We start from the raw sequence: 27,262 nt of genomic DNA, 5'->3' as shown, positions 1-27,262 counted from the left end.
CTAACCTGAAAACACATTTTATATACAGAACGCAAGAGTGCAACACATTTTATTGACTCTAGTTGGAATTTGCAGCTTGTTCATGAGGGGGATTCGCTGGTCATCCCAAACTGCTGCTGATTTAAAACCTTTACAGCATACACCCCATCTATATTTATTCTACCTAACTCTTACATGGAGGATTAACAATAGTAAGACATGATTCCTTTTGGGGCCCTGAAAGGCCAAGGTCACTTAGCCTGTGCTAAACACCTTTTCCTAGTATTGATACACCCTTACAGTCCAATGCATGGTGGTCAAAACACCATTTTTCCTAGTGAAGACAAGGCCTAAGAGAACTTCTTCTCATCTGCAAATTGCAAGGCCAGTATTGTAGAGAGAGACTTTAAGATGACAAGTGTCACCTTTCTCAATCGCCTTGTCTTGAACTTTATGGGAGGGGGGGGAAATCAAATCCTAGCTCAGACTTCTCTACACTCAGAAGGTAAAATGGCTTTCTAATGGGCGGGGGTGGGGGGCTTTGTACTAAATCTCCATGGGCTGCAGGTGTAAAACAGTGTTGAAAAACTATACTTTTATCTATTTCAGCATTTCTTGTTTTGCTGAGGTTTCTTTAAGCCTGAGATGAAATACGGCAGTCATTTCCTTCCAAATGGGGAGAAGGCAGAAAAATGGAGACATTACAGAAGGCTATGGCAGGAAATGGATAGATTCTATTCACTCTCAGATCCCATTCCCAAGAGCAGGTGTATCACTTGGGTAAGTAAAGTATAGCTATTTCAATGTATGTTGCTGCCTGGGACAGTTTTTTACCTGGATTTTTCTGCTTGGTAATTAACCAGTGCTGGCACCTGTCTTTCATTGGTATTTGGATCCTATTATCATAGTATCAGAGTGCCTCAAGCTATCATGTGTGTATCCTCTTCTCTCCCCTGCGGGTCAGAGTGGTGCTATTATCCTCATTTTAAATATAGGGAAACCGAGGCACAGACTAAATGGCACAGTGGAAGTCTGATAATCTATGTTAAATTCCCTAGTCTACCAGAGTTCTGGACTAGCACCCTGACCACTGGACAATCCTTCCTTCCTGTCCAAGAGCTCATCTCTTGGTATTGTTTCATCTTAAAATGTTTTCCTTCAGGTGAAGCTGCATTGCCTACTGGCATCTTACTGTGTAGTGAAGGGGCAGTTAGCAACTGCATATGACAGATTCATCCCCTCCCACCAAAAAGTTTACATCCCTCCCCTACATCCTATTTTAAGTTTTAGAACAGCACATTTTGTACAGTAAAAATATCAGTCGTCAAACCTGGCACTGTACTTAAAAGCCCAGCTTTCTGGAGTGGGGGAAAGCTAGTAAACAGAGCACAAGCAATTTTTTAGAGTCCTGGTTGGCTGCTTATTTTTAGCTCCAAATAAGGCAGCCATGACTACAGTGACTGTTTTCTTCTCCTTTCTCCTTTCTTTCTTTTTCTTTTTTTTTTTTTTATAAAATCCGGTCAGTCATAAGAGTTCTTTGCCAAACTTCTCTGCTCTTGCTCTGTGTAAGTGGCTGCCCACCCTGAAGTCTCCCAGGCCATGAGTTCATGATAAATATTTTATTTAGCTGTTTGTAGCTGTTCTGCAAACATTCAGGGTCCATATTAACCCTATAATCTCTTTAATTTAGAAATGTTATCGAGCAGTGTTTTCTAATACTACAGCAATAGATTTGCATATTATATGGCAACAGGGCCTCTTCCAAAGCTACCTGACCATCTCTGGCCCTAGTATCCCCTTATGGGAGTATGTGTGGAGGTGGCTGCCCACCCACCCATCATGGGACTATGTAGTACTACCTGCATTCCTGGTTGCCATGAGCCACCAGGTAGCCAACGAAACATTTCACTGCACCTCCAACCTTTTCCGTTTGTGGCCCTACTGCCTTCTGTCCTTCACACTCGGAAGACTACGTTGAGCAACATCTAAGCTGCTCTTAATGGAAGCCCATCCATGTTTGTGTTTTGCCCTGCTACACGGGTCAGCTTGGAATAGAAGTGCTGAAAGAAAAGAGTATTTCGGCGTTCGTCCCATGCGGGCAATGTAATCATGTCTGCAGAGGAGTCCGTCACAACTTCAAGCTCCCTTCCATATAAATAAGGCTAGAGTTTCTGCACTTGCCACACCAGGCAGACTCATTAGTGGGCCACAGGCTGGCGCTGTGGGAAGTAGTGTCCAAACACAAATTCAGTTCAGTTTACACCACAAACTTTCTGTCATCTGGGTTTGTAAGCCGTGATCTACCAAGATCTTTCGATATGGACAGAAAATCTAGCGGCTTTTTATGCCATTTTCCTGGGTTTTCTCATCTCTAAAGTCCATGAGAGGCTGAGGGCTTTTCTAGGGAGAATGGGATATTGCAGCAGATGTATAAAATTACAATTCTGCTGTAGTTCCACTTGCTTCCATTTTGGCTGCCTCCATTTTAATTTAACCACTCCCCATTGTGTCCCAGATATGACACCGGGTTATACCAAAATGGTATTTCTTAGCTTTGACATTTGCCTTGGATAAGCCTTCTAAAGAGTCTCATGCTGTCAGGCGATGGCTGTATGGCTGATAGCCTGACAGCTACAACAAATGCATCCATCTTTTTCACTAGCCTCTGGGAGGCCAGGGTCCATTGCTCATTCTATAAGAGAGGAGCAGAAACCTCCTACAGTTAAAAAGATTGACGTCACAGAATCCCCAGCCAAAACTATCTCTGTGCTCCTTGGTGATATCAATAGTGCCTGTACATGGCCAAATCTTTCAATACACTGAATACTGCCTGAGCGTTGAATGCCTTCAACTCCTAGTACATTTAATGGGAGATGAGGGCAGTTGGCAGGAAGTACCAGGATTGGGCCCATACTTTGCTGACCACAACATGCCATTAAGTCATCTGTGGTGGATATTGGGTAGATGTTAGCCAGTATCAGTTTTGGTTTATGATAATCCACCCAGGTCTGTCTCTTGTCGAAGACCTCTTTGGGCTAAAATCTTGTTTGCACTTGCGTCTGTGTGCACGCACCTTTTCGTGTGCATACAAGTGAAGAGGGTGGGAGAGATGGGAAATCAGGCCATTAAAATGGTCACTGTTGAGTATAATGAGAACTGGTCACTGCTGGAAGAATATTGGACTGAAGGGCTTGGTCAGTCCTGTATTCCTGCTTTGGCACTCTCTCCTGCTATCCTGAAGCTAAACGCAAGACTCCCGTTAACTGCCCTGGCAGCAGAACCTAGCCCTCCATGAGGAATAAATATTAGCTGCCTTACAAACCCTGAAGGTGACATCTTAAAAATGGACTCTTCCTTGTAAGTATGAATAGGAGGATTCCCTTGACCTTGTTCCTGTCAGCATGGTATTTAAAAATAAGAACCTGATTTATTGATAAGTTACCAGCTATAAACACAGCTGTGCATATGTGCTTGCTTGATTGCAGTATGCATGCACAGCTTTGGTTATGTGGGGCATGTCAGAATGAAATTGTACTTGTTTTAAGTGTCTTATCAAGTTAGTGGAGGCTTCTCAGGGCATGTTTTGGTAGTACCTCACAAAGTGCTTCCCGTCAATACAGAGCAAAATTGACACATTTCCCTTTATTTTAGTATACTATGAGACCCATACCTCTTTTATTTTTTGGATGGGCATTATCCAAGAGATTCCAATTATCAGCAGAGAAGATGGGTCAGTGACCAAAGAATGTGAGCTGAGAGCAAGGAAGAATAATTCTGATTAAGGCACTGGACTTGGCCTCATATCTGGGTTCAATTTTTGGTTCTGCAACAGACTAACTTGGCAAGTCACTTAATCTCTGGCTCAGTTACCCATCTGTAAAGTAGGAATTATACCACCCTCCCTTCTTCCCACCTTTTGTCTTGTCCAGTGCCTCCCCGCCCACCTCCTCATTATGAAGCCCTCTGGCAACTCTAAAAGATGTAGCTTAGGTAAACTTGGGCCCTCTGTTGCAGACTGCTCTTCTGTACCTACTGGACTCCAAGCAGCCAGCTGGGAACAACATCACTGTCTCTGTAACATGCTCATAATTAAACTGACAGACGCAGGGATGGGCAGGAGCACTGATATTTTTTCTAATTTTTTGATAAGTTGCAATGGGAACTTCAGAAGTTTTAAAATTGTCCCTTTCAGTCATGCCTTCAAACTAATACTAACCAGTAGGGGGATGATGTGTGTAGAAAATCCAATACTTTAATTGAAGTGATTTCTCTGCCACATGGGGAGTGTAATTTGACTGTAGGGGAATTTTGAGAATCAGCTCAACTGAGAAGCCAACAGTTGAAAAAGCATGTTCTTTATAAAAGTGTAACCAGAGGACAGTACACTTGTGTGGGGGAACTGCAAGAGCTCACCTCCCCAGGTGTGGGTGTGCAGTAGAGAGATCCAGGAGCAAACCTGCTTGGTCTCACTGCTCAGAGTGCTTGTGACCTCTTGGGTTTATGCTTCCCTCAAGAGACTGACACTCTAAAGTAGCCCTGTGGGGTCTTTGAGTCACAAATTTAAAGTACTTTCAAAGATCTGTTTAATTCTGTTTTAATCAGAGGTGACAGAGCAATTGAGTAATCTAGATAGGCTCTTCCATTCCTAGGAGGGAGACTATACCAATGCCCCCAAACCAGACACAAATACTAGTCAACGGGAGTGATGGGATATGCAAAGAGATTTTGTTTTACAGATCTGTAACTGGGCCTAATAGCTTCAGCTTAGTATCCATTTCTTCTCTGTGCCCATGATACCTCACACCAGTCACTTAGCAGTAGAGTTTGGCGACAGAGATATTGGTCTCCATCGTTGCCAAGATTACCAAGCCCTTACCTGCTGCTTGCACCAAACCATTGCCTACTTCCCCAGAGTGCCTTTTCACTCTGAGCAATGTATTGATTGTTCAGTGAATGCTTTCCAGACCCCAGCCGTGCTGCATTAAATGAAAACAGACTGTGCAGGCAATTTACAGAGTGACAATATTAACAGATAAAAAATAAACCTGCCCAGTCAGCTACTAAGGACAGCTTTGCTAGCTGGGCCATAAGGCTATGGCTAGGATTTGCCATAGGGCCTAAGGGGTTTGATGCCCTGTTTCCAGGCCATTTGACAATCCCAACCTAAATGATCAAATACTGTTTAAAAGGGACCTGAAACTTTTACATGGTAGAACACAGGCTTTCCCAGTCTAACCGCTGTCCCCGTCTGTCAGCTTGGAGTTCAAGCCCCACGTCCAGCAAAGTCTGCGTGGAAGCAGAGCTGCTTCTTCCCCATAGAGGAAAAGTGTGACCATGGTCTGGATCTGAATAGCTGAATCCTAATTGTGTGTCATTTCTGCACTGTATATAGTTTCTGTAAGGCTATAGCCTTGAGTTAACAGTTCCCAGGAGAACTGAGGAACAAGCCCAGAAAAAGATTTTGTTTTACATAAAGAATTTCCAAAGCTAACTCCCCTGTGGCCAAAGATCAGTTGCTTAAAAATTAAAAAAAGATGTTTTGGGAAAACGTTCAAGGATCCCAGGAGTGGGTCATCTGAAGATAGGCAGATACCCTGTTTTCTGGTAAAACGGGATTTTCCTAGGATGCTGGCCAGTAAGTTTCTATTCCACAGACAAAGCTCACTAGAAAGAGAATTCAAGGGAAAATCCAAATACACTGAGGTGCAATGACTTTTGAGGGCCAGATCTTCAAAAGAGCTCAGCACCTACAAGTAGGGAGAAATTTTCAAAAAAGTTTAGTTCTCATTAAGGCATCAAAGTGGGGAGACTTTCAAAAGAGCTCCGTATGCTGGATGTTGAAGTCTTGTAAGTTTGCCCCCAAAATCTTTGCAGTAGGGGCCAGATTTTCCATACTAATTTCAGTGTGATTTAGCTGGCACTTCACAATTCTGTCATTTCTAGAACTGAAGGCTATAGACTTAGTCCTTCAAACAGGTACCGGGGTTCCTATCCTGTGGAAAAAAATGTGTATAAGACATTAGTAGAAATTGTACTGAGAGAGACAGTACAAAATAGAACTGAATCTTCACTGATCTGATGAAAGCAAAGCTACTGTCCACTCATGGTAATAAAAGGATCATGATGATGGTTTGCAAATGCTTTTGTATTTGCTGAGATGTGCGTGCACACACACACTCTGATAGAAAGGAGCCAATTCATAATTCATGTTTCTGTAAATGGTTGGAATCTGTGAAAAACACTCTGTGGAATACTAGTGCAGCGTTCCACAGAATGTCTGGCCTATGGCCCTGAAAACAAATAGAGGACTTCAGTTTCCCTGCGTTCCGTTTCTCATTCTGTGTATACACCCTGGCTCAACTCAGGCACAGAAATAGTTTTATTTTGATTCCAGTTTCTACATTTGTTTTGGTAGGATTCTCTGCTTTGATTGCTTCGTTTGTGCGATTGAACAGATTTGTAGTTCTAGGAACAAAAGTTGAGATTTTCAGAGCCAATGGGGGCTTAACCATGCAACTCCCATTAAAATTAATCTCCCAGTGAGTTATTGGTTTCAGGCCTAGACTTTTCTAGCAGGCACTGGGGAGGGGAACAGTTCAAGATTTTAACTTACACTGGAAACTGAGGATTTTGGTCTATGTATCTCCCTTGTTCCCTCCAACTGGCTACCTTAAGCCATTCCTACTTTGGCTACTGTACATCTAAGACCATATGACTGCAGAAAAGATGGATCCTCTTGGCCTGATCAAGGCCCATTGAAGTCAGGGGACAAACTCTGGATCAGGCCCTCTCAGGACATATGGAGAAAGTTTGGTGCAGGCTTTCCTATACCTTTTTAGCAGAGGGTGTGATTTCCCAGGGGCTGCTGGACCCCTGCTCTGCCCCAGACCCTTCCCTCAAGCCTCCTCTTCCACCCTGCCTCTTTCTGCCTCTGCTCCGCCCCTTCCCGCTCATGCTCTCCCTCCTGCCCTGCCTCTTTCTGCCCCAATGCCTCTTGCATGCTGTTGAACAGTTGAGTGTGGGAGGCACTGGGAGGGAGGGGAAGGAGCTGAATGATGGGGCCCACCTGCAGGTGCTGTGGGGAAGGGGAGGAACTGATCCGTGGGGCTGCCGGTGAGTGCTGAGCACCCACTATTTTTTTTTCCTAAGAGGATCAGCTCAGTATAGGGCTGTTATGACGACTTCTACATCCAGTGCTGCAGTTGTTTATAGGGGGCCAGGTTGGAGCTCTGTGCCTCAGATGGCCAGAGCTACTGTAATGGCTGGCCCCTTTAGGCTGTTGGCACCTGACATAACTTTGGCATCATTCAGAGCAGTTTGTGGATTGCTCTAAAGTAAGGCTGTGGACCAATGTCGTTAACCTGGCCCTGGATTAGAGGAATGCAAAAGAATCCTTAAGGCCACAGTTGCACTTTCTACCCTTTTGAGCTGCGTGCTCATTGACTGCAGTTGGGGACTGGGGCTAACTTTTAAAATAAGAACCAACTACATCTTAGGAATATGGCACTGCAGGCTGATGAACAGCTCCAGTCTAAGGCTATGTCTACACTGGCCATTGAATGACACAACTTTTGTCTTTCAGAGGTGTTAACCGCTCCCCCCGAAAGACAAAAGTTTTGCCGCAAGAAGTGCCAGACTGAACAGCGCATTGTCAGCAGGAGCCCTCTCTTGCCTACAATGCAAACACTGCTCGTTGGAGGTAGAAGTTTTCTGTCGGCAGGAGACCCGACAAACAGCAGCTACACTGTGTGACTTAGTGGCACGGCTGTGGTGACACAGCCACGTTGCTAAAAGCTGTGTAGTGTAGACATAGCCTAATGCTAAAGCACAGATACAGCTTGCCAGAGCTAAAATGAGAGGTGCCTCTAATCTTGGGGGACAGATTCGTTTCCATGCAGTGTTTTTTCTGAAGCTGTGCGGCATGCTGAGGCCTATTCTTCCTAATGGGAGATCCAGAAACCTGGAAAAAAGCCTGTGGTGTTCATCCAGTTAACTTCAAACCCTTCATTTCCCTGTGGGTCTCCTTTTCTTTTTTTTTAAAGGGACAGTGTCAAACATTTATTTTTAAATAAAGGGTTTTACCAAAAGTGATTTTGGTTTTGTTTGAAATGTTCCGTGCAACATTTGCACCCAAACATTGCGGCATTGGGTTAGGGCATAGGAATCAGACCCAGAAATTGAATCTACACCACAAGGAAACTGCAAGCATCCTGTTCTAAGGCTCTGATTCTGCAAATGGATTTGCCTGGGTAGCTCCCCACATCTCTACAGAGTCCCATCAGAGTTAGTAGGTCTGCCCTTGTGTAGCTGAAGGAAAGATTGGAGCCAAAAGTGTTGTTTCTGATGTTGTTGTTTTTAGCTTTATTGCTTGACAATGTTCCTTTATTTAAAGGTTTAACACATGGGATCTTTTTAAGTGACAGTTGGAGCGAGCACCAATGTCTAAAAAGCTAATGCCTCGATTTTTGGCTGTCTGTCCTCCAAGAAAAAACAACAGTATGTGATAATGAACGTACTTTCTAAAAACCTGAATTATTGTCTGAGTCCTACACAACCAAAAGTTGTCTCCTGCTAGCCCACCCATTCTATCATCCTCCCTTCCGTGTTTTGCAGGCTGGAATATTTATTGCAGCAGTTGTCTGAGCATTATGTATATAGCTGATATTATAAAATGTCTGTGCTGGGTGGGAAAACAGAAACACATGGTCATGCATACTTATCTCTGCATCTTAAACACTTCAAACTTAATGACATTTGGCAAGTGAATATGTTGTTGTTTGCTTAACAAATAGTCATGGGGGGGAATACTGCGCTGCATGTGGAAACCAAGGAACAATCTGCTGCAGAGCAGAGCCAGCAGCTCTGAAACACAGTTTTTATAACCAGGCTTATTTGCACTAGAATTCATATCCCATCCCTTCACCATTCACCTCACGCTTATTTAATAAAAATGTTAAAAAGCATTAGCTAATTTGAGACTAAGGGTTTTATCGGTATTTATTACCCTCTGACACACAGCGCTGCCCCTTATTGTTCATGCAAAAGAAAGACAGATATATAGTAAGAGCAGAAATGAATTTTCCGTAATGTGATTACAGTAATAAAATGGACTATTAGGTTCTCTTCATTTTTCTTATTTTCAAAAGATGTGAGCCGCGGTGGTCCCATAAGGTCATATGTGTGTGCGCCAGGAACTCTTTAGCCAGTCTCATAAAAACTACTGAACAAAAATCTGTCAGGTGGAAGGAAACGATGTCCTTTCCTAGAGAGCTTTTGCTTCATATTTATAAAAAATGTATTTGCTGTACCAAAAGCTTTAAGATTGAATTCAGAAGAATGACCCAAGGAGGTGGCAGGGAAAGTTATATTGAAGATACAGCTACGTACAGTAGACATACTGTAGGCACAGAATGAATCTCCATTACTATCAAATCAATAAGCAGAAATATTGAAACTTGAAACATTTTTCTTCAACTGTGCTAACAGAATGTATTTCTAGGGCTTAAATACATTTGGTTGGCACAGTTGAAGAAAAATGTTTCAAGTTTGATTGCAAGCCAGCAAACATATGACTAGTTACTGTTCCTGCTGAAGTCAATGGCTATGTTCCTACTAACTTAAAAAGGGAGCAAGGCTGAAGTGATTATCCATTGCAAAACCGAATTGGAATCCATTTTCAAAAGATGCTGGCTTGTACTAGAAGTCCCTCAGAGGAGAGAGATGGTTCTGGCAGATTACATTCTACCCATTAGGAAGATGAATATTTTTCATAAAGAAATATAGGGTTAGATTCACCAACACACTGACTTTTATGCATTGCTACAAAGGAGTTGTAAACCCCACATAACTGACTGGTTAAGCCACCAAGCCAATGTAAAACAACTGGCCTATACCTGTGAATCTAGCCCATAGAGTTTAATAGTTACCAAGCCTTTTGCATGAGGGTTCTAATTAGACTGTTAACCTTTGGCCCAGGAAATAAATCATTCTGGTGGCAGAGCCCATAATAACAAACCTGCTGTGCTTACCCATTTATCAAAAGTATTATTCCTCTTTTATTAAGAATCTGATTGGCAGGATGTCTTTTTTTTTTTAAAAGCAATTCAATGCCCCAGCCCTCTGACTGGTTTATAGAGTGATGGTCCAGCTGCTCAGCAAGGAGCTGATAGCAGGAAGCGATGAGAGTTCTTGACTTCCCCATGACTTCAGTGGAAGCTGCTACCTCTCTGCCGTTGCTCGGGTACTCCCAGGATTTGTCCCCAAAGAAACTCGCTGTGAAAGATAAGACTGTGTCCAAAAGCACTGAGTTATGCTGACATCACAGCAGGGATAGTACCTTTTTCCCAATGGAACAGAGGGAATTTGGCTTCTAAAGCCCCAGTTCGGAAGGTATTTAAGCACATACCCAATTTTAAGCATGTGAGGAGGCCCCTTGATTAATGGTGCTGCTTGCATGCTTAAAGTTAGCATGTGCTTAAGTACCTTTCTGAATTGGGGACTAATTGCAGTGCTGCATTGGGACAGCTGAAGGGAACACCTCCAGGGACTACTCCGTACTGGGGGCAGGTCTAGAGAGGTGCTGTGATGTTGGTATCAATGCTGCTGCTGCTTCATTTCCAACACAAACAGGTCACCAAGCTCAAAGGATGTCCTGCAAGGAGAAGTTTGGTTTTCTATCAAACCATTTTCATTCGTGTTTTTTAGGACATAGATCTCTGCTTTGTTCCCTCCTGAATCAGCTTTTCTCCTGCTGTGGCTAAATAACATCTTATTAAAATAATCAGACTTCCCAAGGGAAGTAGGAGAAACTGAAACTTCCACTAGTTACTTAAACTAAGCCTGGACAGAACAGTGGAAGTTTAGTGTTCACAGGGAGAGGTTGACCCCCACTCTGTTATAGTGGCACTCAGAGGCTGCTACCAAAATTGGGGACCATTGTCAGGCACTGTACATTCATAATGCAAGATTGTCACTATCCCAGAGCTTACAATTTAAAGGGACAAAACTAGTCCCAATCTGTAAAAAGAGGATCCTATTTATTTCCCACCCCTTCACAGAATCATAGAAATGTGGGACTGGAAGGGACCCTGAGTAGTCATTTAGTCCAGCCCCCTGCACTGAGCCAGGACTGAGTAAACCTAGACCATACCTGACAGGTGTTTGTCCAACCTGCTCTTAAAAACCTCCGATGACGAGGATCCCACACTTTCCTTTGGTATCCTATTCTAGTACTTTTCTATCCTTATAGTTAGGAAGTTTCCCCCAATATCTAAGTTAAATCTCCCTTGCTGCAAAATTAACCCCATTACTTCTTTTCCTACTTTCACTGGGCATGGATAACAATTGATCACCATCCTCTTTACAGCACTCCTTTGTCTGAGGCAGACAGATTAAGAGACTTGCCAAGGGTCACACAGGGAGTCTGTGGCAGAGATAAGAAGTGAATGTAGATCTCCCAAGTCCCAGTTTGTGCTTTGACCATAAGGCTATAACACCTGTGTTTTGGTACATAATGAAAAGCTTCGAAGAATATATATGCTGCCTAGAGTACTGGCAGAGAATATAGTCAAAAAACAAAACTTGTTCTGGCCAGTGCATTTTTTTAATCATAGTGTATCTAATGAGCTACAAATACAGCAGAATAAAAAAAATGAAACTTGTCTTAAAAAATCATTGACAAACTCCTTTCTTCCTGCTAACTGCTAGATGTTAACCCAGCTGTGTTTGGCACAAGACCTATGCAATCTGTGGGGTAGGGGGCAGGTAAAGGGGTCTTTACCCCTCTGTGATCCTGGGCAGATGTGTGTAGTCCTCAATGCATGTTAGAATATCCTCAGGGCTGCTCTCCTTCGCAACACTTGGCAACTTTTGCCAGAGTGAAGCAGTGCTGTGGCCATGCCTTTTCCCCATGCCCCTGACGCTCCCCTGTGCTGTGGTGGTGGGAGGGTGTTTTTCCGTGCTGTGGAACCTACTGATGCCCATTTAGGACACTTTTGTGGCTGTTTTGTGACACCACAGCAACATAATGGAGACCTGTGATGGCTGGTGATTTAGCCTTAGGTGAGTCTGAAAGGAACCTAAACTCATCATTCATATCTTCTTCTGTCCTCCTCAGCATATAAATTACACTAATTTAGACTCATCTCTGAATTTGATTCCCCCCCCCCCATCAAACAAGCAACTTCCTTCCGTCTGAACTGGGAAAAGGAAGAAGAAACTGTGTCTTGTTCATGCAGGTCCTTTCCTTTAAAGTTCAGGTCTTCTCTCATCCTCAAGTCTTTATTTCAGTAACTGCAATTAAAAAGCAGAGCATAAAGGATTAAAAAAATTAGTGCAAGATCAGCTTTCCTTTGTACTACCTGAATATTTGGAATATTGCGTCTCTCTCAGCAGAACAAAAAAAAATCATTAAACAAAAAAGGAGATTATCTTGCAGGTTGAAAAAAAAGATAGAATGCAAAACTCTGTCAGCAGGTGAAGGAGATGGGTAGATGAATGTGGACTAAATTATTTCTCCCCTTTGTTAAAATGAATAAAAGTTCACAGTGAACTTTGCTGTTAGATGACCCTGATCTAGAGCTAATGTACTCTGCCTCCATTCCAAACTCCATTGAACTCCACGCTAAGCTGAAAGAAAAAGGAATTTCAGTGTGTAGCTAAGAGCATGGATATTTTAGTCTATTATAATATTTCATATTGAATTCCCCTTTCATGGCAAGTACTTGTTTAGCAGGCAGTATCTTTAGCTCTCTAACAAATGCTACAATGGGCTAGTGATGTGTTGCACAGGTATATTCTGATCCTGCCTATTTCCAAGTGTAACAAGTACTGTCTACAAAAATCGGTAGGATAAGGCTGTGGGTGTGATTCTCGTTTTGCTTACACCAGCATAACTACATAGACTTCACTGGTTGCTTCTGTATTACACTAGTGTAAGTGAGCAAAGAATCGGATCCACTGGGCTTGATTCTCTACTGCCTGGCACCTCATGCAGTCATTTATTCCTGTACCAAGTGGGTATAAAACAACCAAATCAGAATTTTCATTTATTCCAGTCGTAGTCTTTTACCAATTTATGCCCAGATGACTATGCCAGGTGTAAGCTGGTGGAGAATCAAGCCATCGTTCTTGTAGATCTGTGCACATAATATGTTGGCATTGCAGTAGATCCTCTGTATAGCTCACTGCTGTGGCTGGTGTTCTATCCTCCCACTGATTCAAATGTACAGTTGCATGCCAGATTTAATGCATGTATCATTTAATACAAAATTGGAATAAGAAAGTGGTCATGGGGAACGCCCACGACATGTATATGCTCACTTTGCAGCTCAGAGTGGATTCAGCACAAGTCTTTCTGCAGCACTTGAGGAAGATGCAAAAGGAGTCTCAGCACATCAGAGCCATTGTCTGGGTAATGCCGAAATACCTTAACCCACAGCACTAGCGCCTTATTGGAACCTCTGGGTGTGTTGACTATACAATAATTACAGAGTGCAAGATGGCAGTGCCAAAAGATTGAGCTTTATTTTTAGCCCCCTTGCCCCCAAGAGTATGGATTGACTTGGATATTTCCTTTTAATCCTAGAGAGGAAGATAAAGTTTCTGCACTATCTCCTTTCATTTCACTCCCTGTGTGAAAGTACTAGACCTAAACTAATGTTCCTAGGATCAGATCCTCAGCTGCAGCAGAGGGTATGTCTACACTGTGTTAAAAAGACCACAGCACCAAGTCTCAGAGCCCAAGTCAATTGACTCGGGGTCGCAGGGCATGGGCTGTGTGGCTAAAATTGCGGTGTAGATGTTCAAGGTTGGGCTGGAGCCTGGGCTCTGAGACCCACCTCCTTCGTGGAGTTTCAGAGCCTGAGCTCTAGTCTGAGCCTGAAGGTCTACACTGTAATTTTTAGCCCTGCAACCTGAGCCCGAGTCACCTGGCCCAGGCCAGACACAGCCAAGCTGTGGGTCTTTGAGGCGTAGACATACGTAGAGAGGCTTATTTATACCAGCTGAGGATCTGTCCAATAGCTTTATTTATTGTGTCCTTTATAATGAAATTGTATTAGATATAGATAGCTTACTCCCAATAAATATTACTATGGAACCAGATCCAAGTTCCATAGAGCTTACTCACATTAGCTTCAATCTAAGTAAGGGTTGAAGAATTGGGCTATTTATTTATAGCAGCAGCTGTATGCTAGGCCGTTGTCTGATTCTTATTGGCTGTGCTAGTGTCGCCAACTTGGGCCAAATTCATGCCTGGGTTTGATTTTTGGCTACGATCTTCAGGAGGGACTACGTATTTTTGGGTGCCCAACCGAAGATATCTTAAAAAGGCCTGATTTTTTTCAGAATTGCCAGTTGGGAACCCAAAAATGGAGACACCTAAGATCACTAGTCATCATTTTAAAAAATCTTGGCCATTGATTTAAGTGGAGATACACCAGAGATTAATTTGGTTCACTCATGTCTGTGCTGGAGGACTATGGATATTTTGGGAGTGGAAGAAAGACAAAGCAGCATCCACCCATTCAAATTGCTAGCTATATCCCAATACCCTTCACTTATGTATTTTTATTTTACATAGAATGATAGAAATGTAGGACTGGATTCTTAATAGGTCATCTAGTCTAGTCCCCAGCACTGAGGCAGGATTATGTATTATCTAGAAGACCATCCCAGGCAGGTGTTTGTTTAACCTGTTCTTAGATTATTTTGAATTCTAATCCCCTAAAGCACTTGCAACCCCTTAGAGCTTGGTATTGTCTGCAAATTTTATAAGTGTAGTCTGAGTCTATGCCATTATCCAAATCATTGATGAAGATATTTAACAGAATCAGACCCAGGACAGATCCTTGCAGGACCCCACTCATTATGCCCTTCCAGCTTGACCGTGAACCATTGATAACTACTCTCTGAGTGTGGTTTTCCATCCAATTGTGCACTTACTTTATAGTAGGTTTGTCTAGGCAACATTTCCCTAGTTTGCTTATAAGAAGGTCATGTGAGACAGTATCTGAAGCCTTACATAATTCATCTGACACTTAGGTTTCTCTTCTATAGCCATTGGAGCACATCCTCAGCTGGAGTCAGGTGATGTAGCTCCACTGACCTCAGAATTGCAAAGCCAACTTACACCAGCGTAAGATCTGGCCCATTGTGCTCTACATTAGCAGTTAATGTGTGGCTAATGTGCATGTTTTCCCACTCTTTGTGACCATACTCATTTATGCATCATTTACATTTGAAAAACACAACATTAGGACTCCAGAGTTACAACAGAAGGAGGGGAAAGCTATAGGCCCAATCCTCAGATCCAGCTGAGCTATGCTGAGTGCAGGACTCATAGTAGGGATTGGCAATGCATGGTCCTCTAGTCCTTAGAGCTGCTCTGATTGACAGCAGCTGGTGAGGACTCTCATGGGGATTGCTGGAGTACAGCAGCACTCCAGCCACATCCTGCTAGTACACCCCTAAACAGACAGGGAACCCTGGCAGGACTCCTGTAGCCAGCCATATACCACCTGGGATTCTCCCCATTGGAGGAAATCTTCAGTGTAGGATGGCTTACGGACCCTTTGTGCAGGTAGACAGTCTATGAGAGGGAGGTAAGTGAGTTGCAGAGATCAGAGCTGATTTCTTTTTGTTTACATTTTGGATCTGAACATGAATTTCTTCCTAGTCTGGGAATAGTTAGATTCATTGAGCTAGTCCAGGCACCTCTGTTATTATGCACTGTACACACAAGCACACCAACCAGCTACGATAAGAGAACGTTAAGGTTGCAGCATCAAGCACTTAAGTTAGGGAATGCCAGAATTAATGTTATTTTTGGTCAGCCCCCTCACGCAGACGCTCTATGATAAAGTTTTTAATTACATGATCACATGTTGTTTTGCCAGAAGAACCCTGCCTCACTTGGGGCACAAAATGGACCTGCTCTGGGGATGAATCAGGGTTGTGTAGGCCATCGTGGGTTCTGAATGAAGCTGAGGGCCTGTGGAAAAATAGTATGTATCAAGGCAATTAAAGACTGTATCATGACGAACATGCATGAGGGCGTTGAATTAAGGACCCCCACCTCATTTATTGCAGAAGTTGGAAGGTGTGTGCTGAGATTTGCGGGAAGGGAAAAGATGGTTTCATTGTTAAGGCAGTTGAATGCTGCCTTTGAGAATTGGACTGGGCAAGTCACTTAAACTAAACTTTTCACAGGTGCTCATTAGGTTTATGTTCCTCTTTTTCAGGCATCTGACCTGAGACCCTACAATCTGATTTGCAGAAGTGCTGAGCACTCACAGCTGTGGCTGAATACAGGTGGGTGACGCTTTTCAGACAAATAGTTTATTTCCCGAAAAATGCAATTTTGGTCAACCTGAAACTATTGGTGAATTTGACCTGCTAGTTGTTCAGGGCCAACAGAGGGTGTGTGTGTCTTTAAAACGTTTAGCCCAGTGGTAAGATCACTGTGCTGGGATGTGAGAGACCCTCCACTTGAGAGTAGGGACTTGTACTCAGATTACCTGCTTCCCAGATGAGCATCCTACTTACCAGGCTATAGACTATTCTTGGGTTGCTTTTAATCTCTCCTTTGGAAGCTGTTCCACTTTGTATAAATATTTAAATATTCGTTGCGCCAAAGAGAGCAACCAAGAATGACTCTTTAGCCTAATGATCAAGGCACTCACTCAAGAGGTAGGAGATGTGGATTAAAATCATCTTTCTGCCTGATTCAGAGAGGGGTTACAAAGACGCACACAATTTGCTGACAAGTTCAAAAAATGTTTTGAACTGAGTATTTTCCCTGATTTTTCATATTTCTGCCCAAATAAAAAAAAAACCAAATTATTTGCCCTAACTGAAGTCAGTGGGCGCTGTGCTTTGAACATTAACTGCTGCATAATGCTAAGTACTCTGAAAAATCAAGCGTTTCAGATTCCATGAGCAACCTTAATTCTGATATCTCCTAACTTGTGTGCTTGACTTTACAACTTTAATAATGTTCTTTTAACTGTATTACTGCATGTGTAATTTCCTAGCTTTTCAATAAAGCAAGCTGAAAACAAACTCCATCATGTGGCATCATATTGACACCAACATAGGTCATGAGCAGGGTTGGAACCTTTTTATCCACCAAATAGACCTCTGCCACTTGAGCTAATGGCAGCAATAGTAGGTTGTCATCCTCTGTGGACCAGCACTAGAGGAGAGATGGGGTACTTTGCCTGTGAGTTTCAGAGAGATATGCTGACAGCAGAGGAATGGTGAAACTCAGGCATCCTGGGTTCCATTCCAGGGTCTGCAGAGTAGTGTGCTCTAGTGAGCATAGACTTCTCTGTCTATTCCCCCCAAGTGTGACACAATCTGCACGGTGCCTCCTTGGGGCCTGAACTGGTCTCTGTCTTGTCTCTTTCCACCCTGGCTTCATCCCAGTCTCTGTCTCCTTGCCCAGCTAGTCACAGTTCCTCCCCTTCCGACTTCCCATCAGATTTGTCTCACCTCCACCTCGGCTTTGTTCCCCAGCTACACTGGCTTCTAGTCCCAATCTCCCTTCCCAGGCTCCTTATCCAGTCTCAATGTACTGTCCCACACTAGCTCCTTGCCCATGTCTTTGCCCAGCCAACCCCATCAGATCTGTCTCCGCTCCCCTCCCTCTTTACCTCCTTGCCTGCCCTACTGGTTCTCAGTCCGTCTCCCTCCCACCCCAAGTCCCAGATTCCTCCTCCCCTTCTATCCAAACCAGTTTCTATTCCCCATCTCTCCCTCCACCAGGTCCTTGTCCCAGTCTACTCTCCCCTGCAGATTCAGCTCTTGTCCCCTCTGCATTCATATCAGGCAGCTTCCTCCTACATGCTGCTGGGGAGGAGGATTCATTGAGAGCAGGGCTGGATTAACCTTTTGTGGGCCCAGTGCCAAACATATTTGTGGGCCCCCATGGGGGCAAAGGAGCATGGCGCAGGCAGATCGGTCCCCAGAGCAAGGGGCAAGCCAGGGGCAGTAGGGCATGGCATGGCAGGGGCGGCCCCGCTCCGCCCAGCCCAGCCCAGCACAAGGGCACTGTTTACAAACTGGCAGTTGCCAAATGCAACTCCTCCCAGCATAATGCTAGGGGACAGGACTGCTGAAGCTCAGGAGCACAGAATGGCTGTGGCCCCATTTCCCTGGGCTGCACCCAGCCCTGCCTGCCTGGCGCTGGTGGTACCCACATTGGAGATGAGGCATCCCCTTGAAGGGGCAGGAGGAGCCGCTGACTTCCCCAGCCTGTCGCTTCTGCAGAGTGGCAGGCAGAGGCGGGCCCCGCCCCTGGGGAGCCTGAAGCAGATTGTCACTGGCCCGGAGGCTCAGAGCGGAAGAGGCTGAGGCCTCCTCTCTGCCTGTGTCACTGGCAGGCAGTGAGAGGAGCCCTGAGCTGGCCGGCTGCTGGCCCAGAGGAGTGAACAGTTGGTGAGGGGCAGGGACCAGGGACAGAGAGGAGCTGGCAGGCAAGAGCCGGTGAGTGGGGCCGGGGGGTGGAGAGACGCCCTGGAGAGAAGCGAGCAGTGGAGGGGGATGGACCAGGGGGTAGAGAGGAACCAGCAGCTTGGGGTGCAGCGCAGGAGTATCAGGGTGGGTGGGGGACCCTTTTGAGCATGGGCCCAGTGCCACTGGCACCATTGTAAACCTGGTGCTGATTGAGAGAACAGGAAAGACAAGCTCCTGGCTCTTTTTTTTTTAGTGTCCAGACTTGGCATAGTCTGCAGCAACCCAGAGCTGCAATTGTAAGGAAAATCCCACTCAGCCCCTAGCTGGAGCACACCCCATTCAGATGGAATCTTCAGAGAATTTAGCTGCTAAAATCTAAGAAGCCTGTACTGAGCATGTGCAAAATGCAATTTTTCAGAGGCTTATCACTTGTCCACATTTGGGTGCATTTTCATGGGGAGGATGAAAGACATACCTGTGACACAAATGCTTAACAAAGTACCTAATCTAAAGCTTGGGGGAGCAAGAGCTTTTCAAAGAAAAGATTGTCAAAAATTTTTACAATGGGCAAAATGTATTTTTCCCTATCCTCATTCCTGGATGTGACTCAACCATTTTGACTGAAAATTTTCCTCAATATTCAGCTTCTGGAAGACACCCAGCATGGAGAATTTCAGCTCAGGTAGTTAGTTTGGCAAAGTTATAAGCAACTTAAAATAGGGTTCTATAATAGGGTGTCAAAGTTTGACTCAGACTCACAATTTATCAGACCACTCTGTTTTATTAGCAAAGCTGATCATAGAATCATAGAATATCAGGGTTGGAAGGGACCCCAGAAGGTCATCTGGTCCAACCCCCTCCTCAAAGCAGGACCAATTCCCAGTTAAATCATCCCAGCCAGGGCTTTGTCAAGCCTGACCTTAAAAACCTCTAAGGAAGGAGATTCTACCACCTCCCTAGGTAACGCATTCCAGTGTTTCACCACCCTCTTAGTGAAAAAGTTTTTCCTAATATCCAATCTAAACCTCCCCCACTGCAACTTGAGACCATTACTCCTCGTTCTGTCATCTGCTACCATTGAGAACAGTCTAGAGCCGTCCTCTTTGGAACCCCCTTTCAGGTAGTTGAAAGCAGCTATCAAATCCCCCCTCATTCTTCTCTTCTGCAGGCTAAACAATCCCAGCTCCCTCAGCCTCTCCTCATAACTCATGTGTTCCAGTCCCCTAATCATTTTTGTTGCCCTTCGCTGGACTCTCTCCAATTTATCCACATCCTTCTTGAAGTGTGGGGCCCAAAACTGGACACAGTACTCCAGATGAGGCCTCACCAATGTCAAATAGAGGGGAACGATCACGTCCCTCGATCTGCTCGCTATGCCCCTACTTATACATCCCAAAATGCCATTGGCATTCTTGGCAACAAGGGCACACTGCTGACTCATATCCAGCTTTTCGTCCACTGTCACCCCTAGGTCCTTTTCCGCAGAACTGCTGCCTAGCCATTCGGTCCCTAGTCTGTAGCTGTGCATTGGGTTCTTCCGTCCCAAGTGCAGGACCTTGCACTTATCCTTATTGAACCTCATCAGATTTCTTTTGGCCCAATCCTCCAATTTGTCTAGGTCTTTCTGTATCCTATCCCTCCCCTCCAGCGTATCTATCACTCCTCCCAGTTTAGTATCATCTGCAAATTTGCTGAGAGTGCAATCCACACCATCCTCCAGATCATTTATGAAGATATTGAACAAAACTGGCCCCAGGACCGACCCTTGGGGTACTCCACTTGATACCGGCTGCCAACTAGATATGGAGCCATTGATCACTACCCGTTGAGCCCGACAATCTAGCCAGCTTTCTACCCACCTTTTAGTGCATTCATCCAGCCCATACTTCCCATACTGATCTGCTAATACATTTAGAAGTGAGCCCCCCGAGTGGGGCTTGTCTTTTAATTTATACAGTTTTTTGGAGAACAAGTTACAGAGAAGTTACAGACAAAAGAAGAAAAAGATTTTAGTCACCACCCTTCGAGATCCCTGAGACCAGTCACGTATCTTCAATTACCTGCCACCCTTAATAATCTCCTTTAACAGCTTCCAGTTAACTTAACTAATTGCCCTTCACACCTTCCATTCTGATGCCTGCTTCTTAGACGTGCTGGCTCTATCTTAATTGGTTCTCCATTCAAAAGCTAACTGTCCCTACGTGTGCTCCCTCAGATACTTTGTAACATGTTTTGGCATGCCCTCTCATATACAATGTATCCAGCATGTCCCCTTATACAACGTTATACTTATACAGTGTTATACTTCCACAATCCCCCCTTTTGGTCAAGGCTACACCCATGACCAATGACTTACTGGATTCCATACATCAATCGTTCTTTTTCATTACTTTCACTGGTGACATTTAACAACATTAGATTAGCACTCTGGTTAGGGGTAACCTGATGGATGGTGTGTCTTGTGCAGTTTTGGATACAACAAGAAATCAATTGAAAACACACAAAGATTATTAGAATTCCAAATAGGATAGTCAGGATTCCTTGAAACAACCAGTTTCCCAGACTAGAGAAATTGAATAAGTTACTTATCCATTTCCACAAGGAACTTGGTTCTTCGTGGGGATGGTATGCAATTTGCTCCAGATGGCTAGCATGATTTATTACCTCATTAGTATTGTCAGGTATGTATACACAGCATTCTGTTCCAATTAGAGCACAGGTCCCTCCTTTGGCTGCCAGTGTTATATCTAATGCCTGTCGGTTTTGGAGGGCCACTTGTCGGACCGCTCCTGCTTCTTTGGCTAGAGCTTTTAAGCTCTCTCCTGTTTCATTGGCCATGATCTCAACCACCGCTTGTAACCTTAAAAGCCTTTTTGCATGGTGGATTACCCCCCCTACTGGGACTAAAGAAATGCCAACAGCTTCTTCCCAAGTTAGGGGGCTTATGTTCTCTACATACCATTTAGCATCTGGCAAGTCCCTCCTTTTTCACCTGAAATTACGGAGGCGATTTCGTGGGAGGGATTGAAGCACCCGGAATTGTGGGAAAAGCTGAGCAGGATAAACAGATACCTGACCAATTTGCTGGTAACACAGTGTAAGCATTTTCCCCACAAACCCAATGATGTCCCATTAAAGCTGGGAAGGGTTGACTGCAACCCTTTGACATGTAAGACTTTACGAAGGAGGAATAGTATCCCCCAAAGGGCACAGAATGATTTTCACTGGGAGAAGAGGTAGCATTCACATGACATTTGTAGATGGTGCTGTTTTTCTCAGGGAGGCTGTAGGGGGAGCAAGAGTGAATCTTTGGTTTGATCCCAGGTTGAGAGGAAGTTTATCTTTCCATACCCGGTTCGCCATTCTCCAACCTTGTTTGAATAGTCCCATACACCATGGGACACGATGTATTGGAGACAGCTGCTCCTCCCTAGATTCAGCCCTGTCCCATTACACACCCAGCACCAGTGGCCCTTTCCTTTCACCACACTTATAAGTTTAGGAACATATGTTTTTTCCCCGCCCCCAAGTGTCATTTTCCTTCCATGTCCTTTTAAGTGGATAGGGTTCTCCAGCAAGCTCTGAGGAATTCAAAGGGATTGCCATGGTGGGGATACTAGCTTGTGAGTGAGCTGGGATGTGGCTGCAGACCCAGCAATTAGAAATATTCAGGATCTGGGCTATCTGCACCTGTTGTTGGATGAAAGAATTGTCACTGTCACTCTGGATTCCCCAGACCCTCAGGACACAGTAGCTGAGGATTAAGCTTCTCAAAGGACACATGTTGGAAGCAGGACCCTTTCTGTTTCCGACAAGCCCTTTCGAGGGAACCGCAGTCACGGTTTTACGTCCACCAGGCAGCAGGCGCTAGGCTCACTACTGCTTCTTGTTTGTTGGGTCCTGCTGTCTGCTTACCCTCTGCTTCTGGCAACCCTTACGAGAGCGCAGATTGTAAGGTATTGCAGGCTGTTCCTCTTTGTCTTCTGGGGTTGAAGCTGGTTCTGCGTGGTCTTGCAGAGGTGCTTGGTCCCCTTGAGGTGGCGCTGGCTTACACTGTGAGGCGTGGATCCATGCAGCGATGCCGGATAATTTCACTGCTGTCTGGGTGGTGAGCAGTACCTGGTATGGACCCTTCCACCGGGGTTCCAAGGCGTGCTTCTGAAGGTGGTGCCGCAGGTAGACCCAATCACCAGGCTCAAGAGTGTGACAGGCAGCAGAGGTGGGTTCCGTCGGCCAAGCTGCTTGCACCTGCGAATGGAAGGAGCTCACAGCTTGCATTAACCCTTTGCAGTACTGGAGGAGTGTGCTGTGAGTTAGGTTTAGGTCTGGGGCTGGGGTAATAGTAGCCATTGTTCACATAGGGCGTCCCATGATGATTTCAAATGGACTTAATTTGTGTCTCTGGGATGGGGATGACCAAATTTCCATAAGGGCCAGTGGTAAAGCAGCTGGCCAGTTTAACCCTGTGGAACTACAGATTTTTGCCAGCTTATTTTTAAGCACACCATTTCGCCTTTCAACTGCCCCTGCACTCTGTGGATGGTAAGGGCAGTGCAACAGGTGGGTGACATGTAATACCTGGTTTAGATGTTGAACAATTTTTCCAGTAAAATGTGTTCCCCGGTCACTAGGCAAAGTGGCAGGAATTCCCTTGGTAGGGATAATGTGGTTTAACAGACATTTTGCAACGGACAATGAATCAGCTTTGCGACAGGGAAAGGCTTCAATCCAACCCGAAAACAGACATATTATAACTAGAATGAATTCATATTTCTGACACTTTGGCATTTGTACAAAATCAAGTTGCCAGTGTAGGAAAGGTGCTTGAGGCAAACCGCGGAACCCTTGTGTTACTTTTACAGATTTGCCTACATTGTGGCTTTGACAAGTAAGACAAGCGGCACAGTGGCGGGTTGCAAAGGAGCTGAAATGGGGAGCCCACCACCCCGCCTTACTCATAGCAGAGACCATCCCCTCCTTGCCAACATGCGAAACACCATGTATCAGGGCGGCTAGAGACGGGTAGAGTGAGAGGGGGGCTACAAAGGTACCGGTGGGCGATCGCCAAAGGGAATCAGAATGCAAAGAGCAACCCAAAGCACTCCAGGAGTCTTTCTCTGTTTCTGGGGCAGAATCCTGGAGCTGAGTGAGATGAGACAGGGATGGTGGCATTACAGAGACAGAAAGGGGACCAAGAAACGCTTCTGCTGAAGGTTTTATAGTGGCGGAATGTTTTGCAGCAGCATCAGCAAGTGCATTACCTTTTTCCACCTCGGTGTCTGCCGCTGAGTGGCCAGTACACTTAACAATTGCCAAGGCAGACGGTAGTAAAACTGCATACAGGAGGGTGGCAATGTAGGGGCCATTCTTGATAGGGGTACCAGTAGAGGTAAGAAAACCTCGAGCCTGCCAGAGGGTGCCAAAGTCATGCACAACCCCAAAGGCATACCGAGAATCAGTAAAAATAGTGGCAGAGAGCCCCTCGGCTAGAAAGCAGGCACGGGTTAGAGCAATCAGTTCAGCCACCTGGGCAGAGGTCACAGAGGGTAAGGGCGCAGCTTCTATGGTCTCAGAGAGAGAGAGAGAGAGAGACCACAGCGTACCCTGCAAGAAGGTGGCCTTGGTCATTTCTATAACAGGACCCATCAGTGAATAATACCAGGTCAGAGTTAGGGAGAGGTACATCTGAAAGGTCGGGGCACGGGACAGTGATAGCGGAGACAGTTGCAAGGCAGTCATGGGGTTCACCATCACTAGGTAAAGGAAGGAGGGTAGCGGGGTTTAACCGGGAGCAGCGCTTAATAGTGATATGTGAGGCTGAAAGCAGCAAAAGTTCATACCTAGTGAGGCGAGCAGAGGAGAGGTGAGCAGTGTTGCGTTGCAGAAGGAGAGTTTCCACAGAATGAGGAACCATGAGAGTGAGAGGAAAGCGGAGGACAAGGGACTCAGACATCTCGACCAGGCGCGCTGCAGCAGCTACAGTGCGTAGGCAAGGGGGTAAACCCTGGGCTACAAGGTCCAAGGTTGCAGAAAAATAAGCCATCGGGCGATTTCTATCACCGTGCTCCTGAGTAAGAACCCCGAGGGCACAAGCAGATTGTTCATGACAGAAAAGGGTAAAAGGCTTGTCATAGTTAGGTAACCCTAAGGCAGGGGCAGAGGCTAAATTCTGCTTAAGGGAGATGAAAGCAGCATTTGCTTCAAGTGGCCATGGCATGGGGTTAGGTACAAAGGATCGAGTGAGTTCTTGGAGTGGTTTAGCCAGAGAAGCATATTGGGGAATCCATTGCCTACAGAACCCTGTTATGCCTAAGAATTTTCTGACCTGGCGTGGAGAGCAAGGCTGGGGAAAGCTAAGGATGGCTTGTACCCGGGCTGGATAGAGTGTACGGGAGCCCTGGGAGAGAAGGAAACCTAGGTATGTGACAGAGGTTTGGCAGAGCTGCAATTTTGTGCGAGAAGCCTTATGACCCTTGTTTGCTAAAGCTGTGAGAAGTGTTAGTGAATCAGTTTCTGAGGCAGACAGAGAGTGGGAGCACAGGAGTAAGTCGTCCACATATTGGATCAGTGTGGATCCTGATGGGAAAACCAGATCAGCGAGATCCCTGGCTAGGGCTTGACAAAAATAGGATGGACTCTCTGTATACCCCTGGGGAAGGGTAGTCCATGTATATTGCTGACCCTTGTAGGAGAAGGCAAAGAGATACTGGGATTCAGAGTGAACTGGGACAGAGAAGAAAGCGGAGCACAAATCTACAACAGTAAAGTGGGTTGCATTTGGAGGAATAGACGCTAGTATTGTAGCAGGGTTAGGAACCACTGGAAAAGAAGGTATGACAATACGGTTAATAGCTCGAAGGTCTTGAACAAATCGCCACGATTTGCCATCAGCCTTTTGAACTGGGAGGATAGGGGTGTTACAGGGGCTGGAACAAGGGACAATATTTCCTTGTTCTTTTAATGCAGATATAACTGGAGCAATCCCAGCCTCTGCCTCAGGCTTCAAAGGATACTGAGACAGGCGAGGCAGAGGTTTGGAATTGTCTACAGTAATCCGAACTGGGTCAGTATTTAATCGGCCCACTTCAGATGGGTGAGATGGCCATAGGGAGGAAGGAACCTGAGAGATTAGATGCTCTAGGGACGGAGTTAAGGGACAGCAAGGGACCGGAGTGAAGAGGGAAGTTTCAGACAGCAGGGAGGCTACAGAATCACATAAGGGAGACTGAGGGATTTGCAGATAGACACCATCTGGGGAGCAGTAAATAGAACAGCCAAGTTTGCATAGCAAGTCCCGTCCCAGAAGGTTTGCAGGGGTGGAATCAGAGAGGAGGAATGCATGCTCCTCAGAGAGGGGACCGACCTGAACAGACAAAGGTTTTGAGAGGGGAAAAGAGGTAGGGATCCCTGTAATGCCAACAGCAGACACAGATTTTCCAGATCAGGGAACCTCAGGCAAGTCAGTGGTGCGGATTGTAGAAAGAGAAGCTCCAGTATCAACAAGGAAAGGGAGAGAGAGATCATTTACAGTCAGGACACATTCTCCAGTAGGGGACAGAGGTAATAAGGGAGCTAAAACTTTGTGAGGTTCCCCAGCATCCCGTCATTGTTGGGGTGAAAAATAGGGTTGGGGATCAGCTGGAGGAACCAGCGGGGGGTTCACTTGATTTCCCATACAATTATTAGGTCGTCTTGGACACTCTTTTTTCCAGTGTCCAGGCTGTTTACAGTAGTTACAAACCCCAGTTAATCCAGCCCCCTGCCCGCTTCCACAACCCCGTCCCTGTCCCCGGTGTGGTCTGCTTAGTCCTGAATAATGCTGTATCTGCAGAGCCATTAACTTTTGGGAGGACTGTTCCTCCTTTCCTTTTAAAGTGCGGTGGCAATGCTCTGCTACTGCCAGCAATTTGTCCATGGTTTCAGTCTCCCATCCCACACTTATTCGTTTTAACATGCTGCCTGTGGCAGGGAGAAGACCATCAACAAATGCATGTGCCAAGGCCCCCTGCCCATTTACATCGGGCTCTTGTATTCCTGAATGTTGTAGGAAAATATCAGTTAGCCGGGACCTATAGTCACCTGGGCTTTCTCCTTGTCCTTGCTTACAGCAACGTGTTGCTGTCCAGTTTGTTTTAGGAGACCACACTTTGGGAATGGCTTGATGCAGGCGCTTCCAAAGAGCCATACACTGGTCTCTGTATACCGAATCTGGGCCAGTACTTTTTATGGTTGAGTGGCGTGCCTCAGCTGGCCAGTCTGTGGCAGCCAACCATTTTTCATAATAACTGGTAGGAGCTAACAATTTACACAGTTGGAGGAGATCTGTCTCAGAGGGTTCATAGGTTTCACAGATTAACAGAAACTCCTCAGCAAATTTGACAGAGTTTTCCTGTGGTTTGGGAAAACTTTTAACTATAGATAAAAGTTCCGTACAAGTCCAGGGCTTATAATCCCATATGGAGTCACTTTCTCCCATCTTAAGGACTCGTAAAGGTTCCACAACAGTTTGATCAGAGTCTCTCATTAACCTCCCATCAGGTTCTCTTTTCCAAGAAGAGATGTCAAGAGAATCTTTGCAGTCTGCTTTGGATTTCTTCTTCATAATATTTTGCAGAGCTGCGAGGTCAATGAGGGTATCTTCTTCACTTTCATTATCTGTAGTCACTGAAGATTTTTCCTTTTCTGATTTCTTATTTGTGCAGGAGTATTGTGGGGGTCGGGTTTGATCCGGATCATTGCACAGGACTGGACAAAGGGGAGCGCTCGGACTACTGGTGGGAGAGACTGCATCCAATTGAACTGTTAGGTTTTTTTGATAGAATTTTTA

At 45.2% G+C, this 27,262-nt stretch overlaps 1 long non-coding RNA gene across 1 annotated transcript; it reads left to right on the top strand.

Annotated features, from left to right (window-relative positions):
- The first annotated feature begins 592 nt into the window (after positions 1 to 592).
- On the top strand, positions 593 to 27,262 carry LOC144930857 (uncharacterized). Its single transcript, XR_013636316.1, has 4 exons — positions 593 to 759; positions 13,307 to 13,390; positions 16,221 to 16,290; positions 27,138 to 27,262. It is a non-coding gene; the product is annotated as an uncharacterized LOC144930857 (long non-coding RNA).

Source organism: Lepidochelys kempii, chromosome 9, assembly GCF_965140285.1.
Source record: "Lepidochelys kempii isolate rLepKem1 chromosome 9, rLepKem1.hap1, whole genome shotgun sequence".
NCBI lineage: Eukaryota > Metazoa > Chordata > Testudines > Cheloniidae > Lepidochelys > Lepidochelys kempii.
This window is presented reverse-complemented; position numbering and strand designations above follow the sequence as displayed.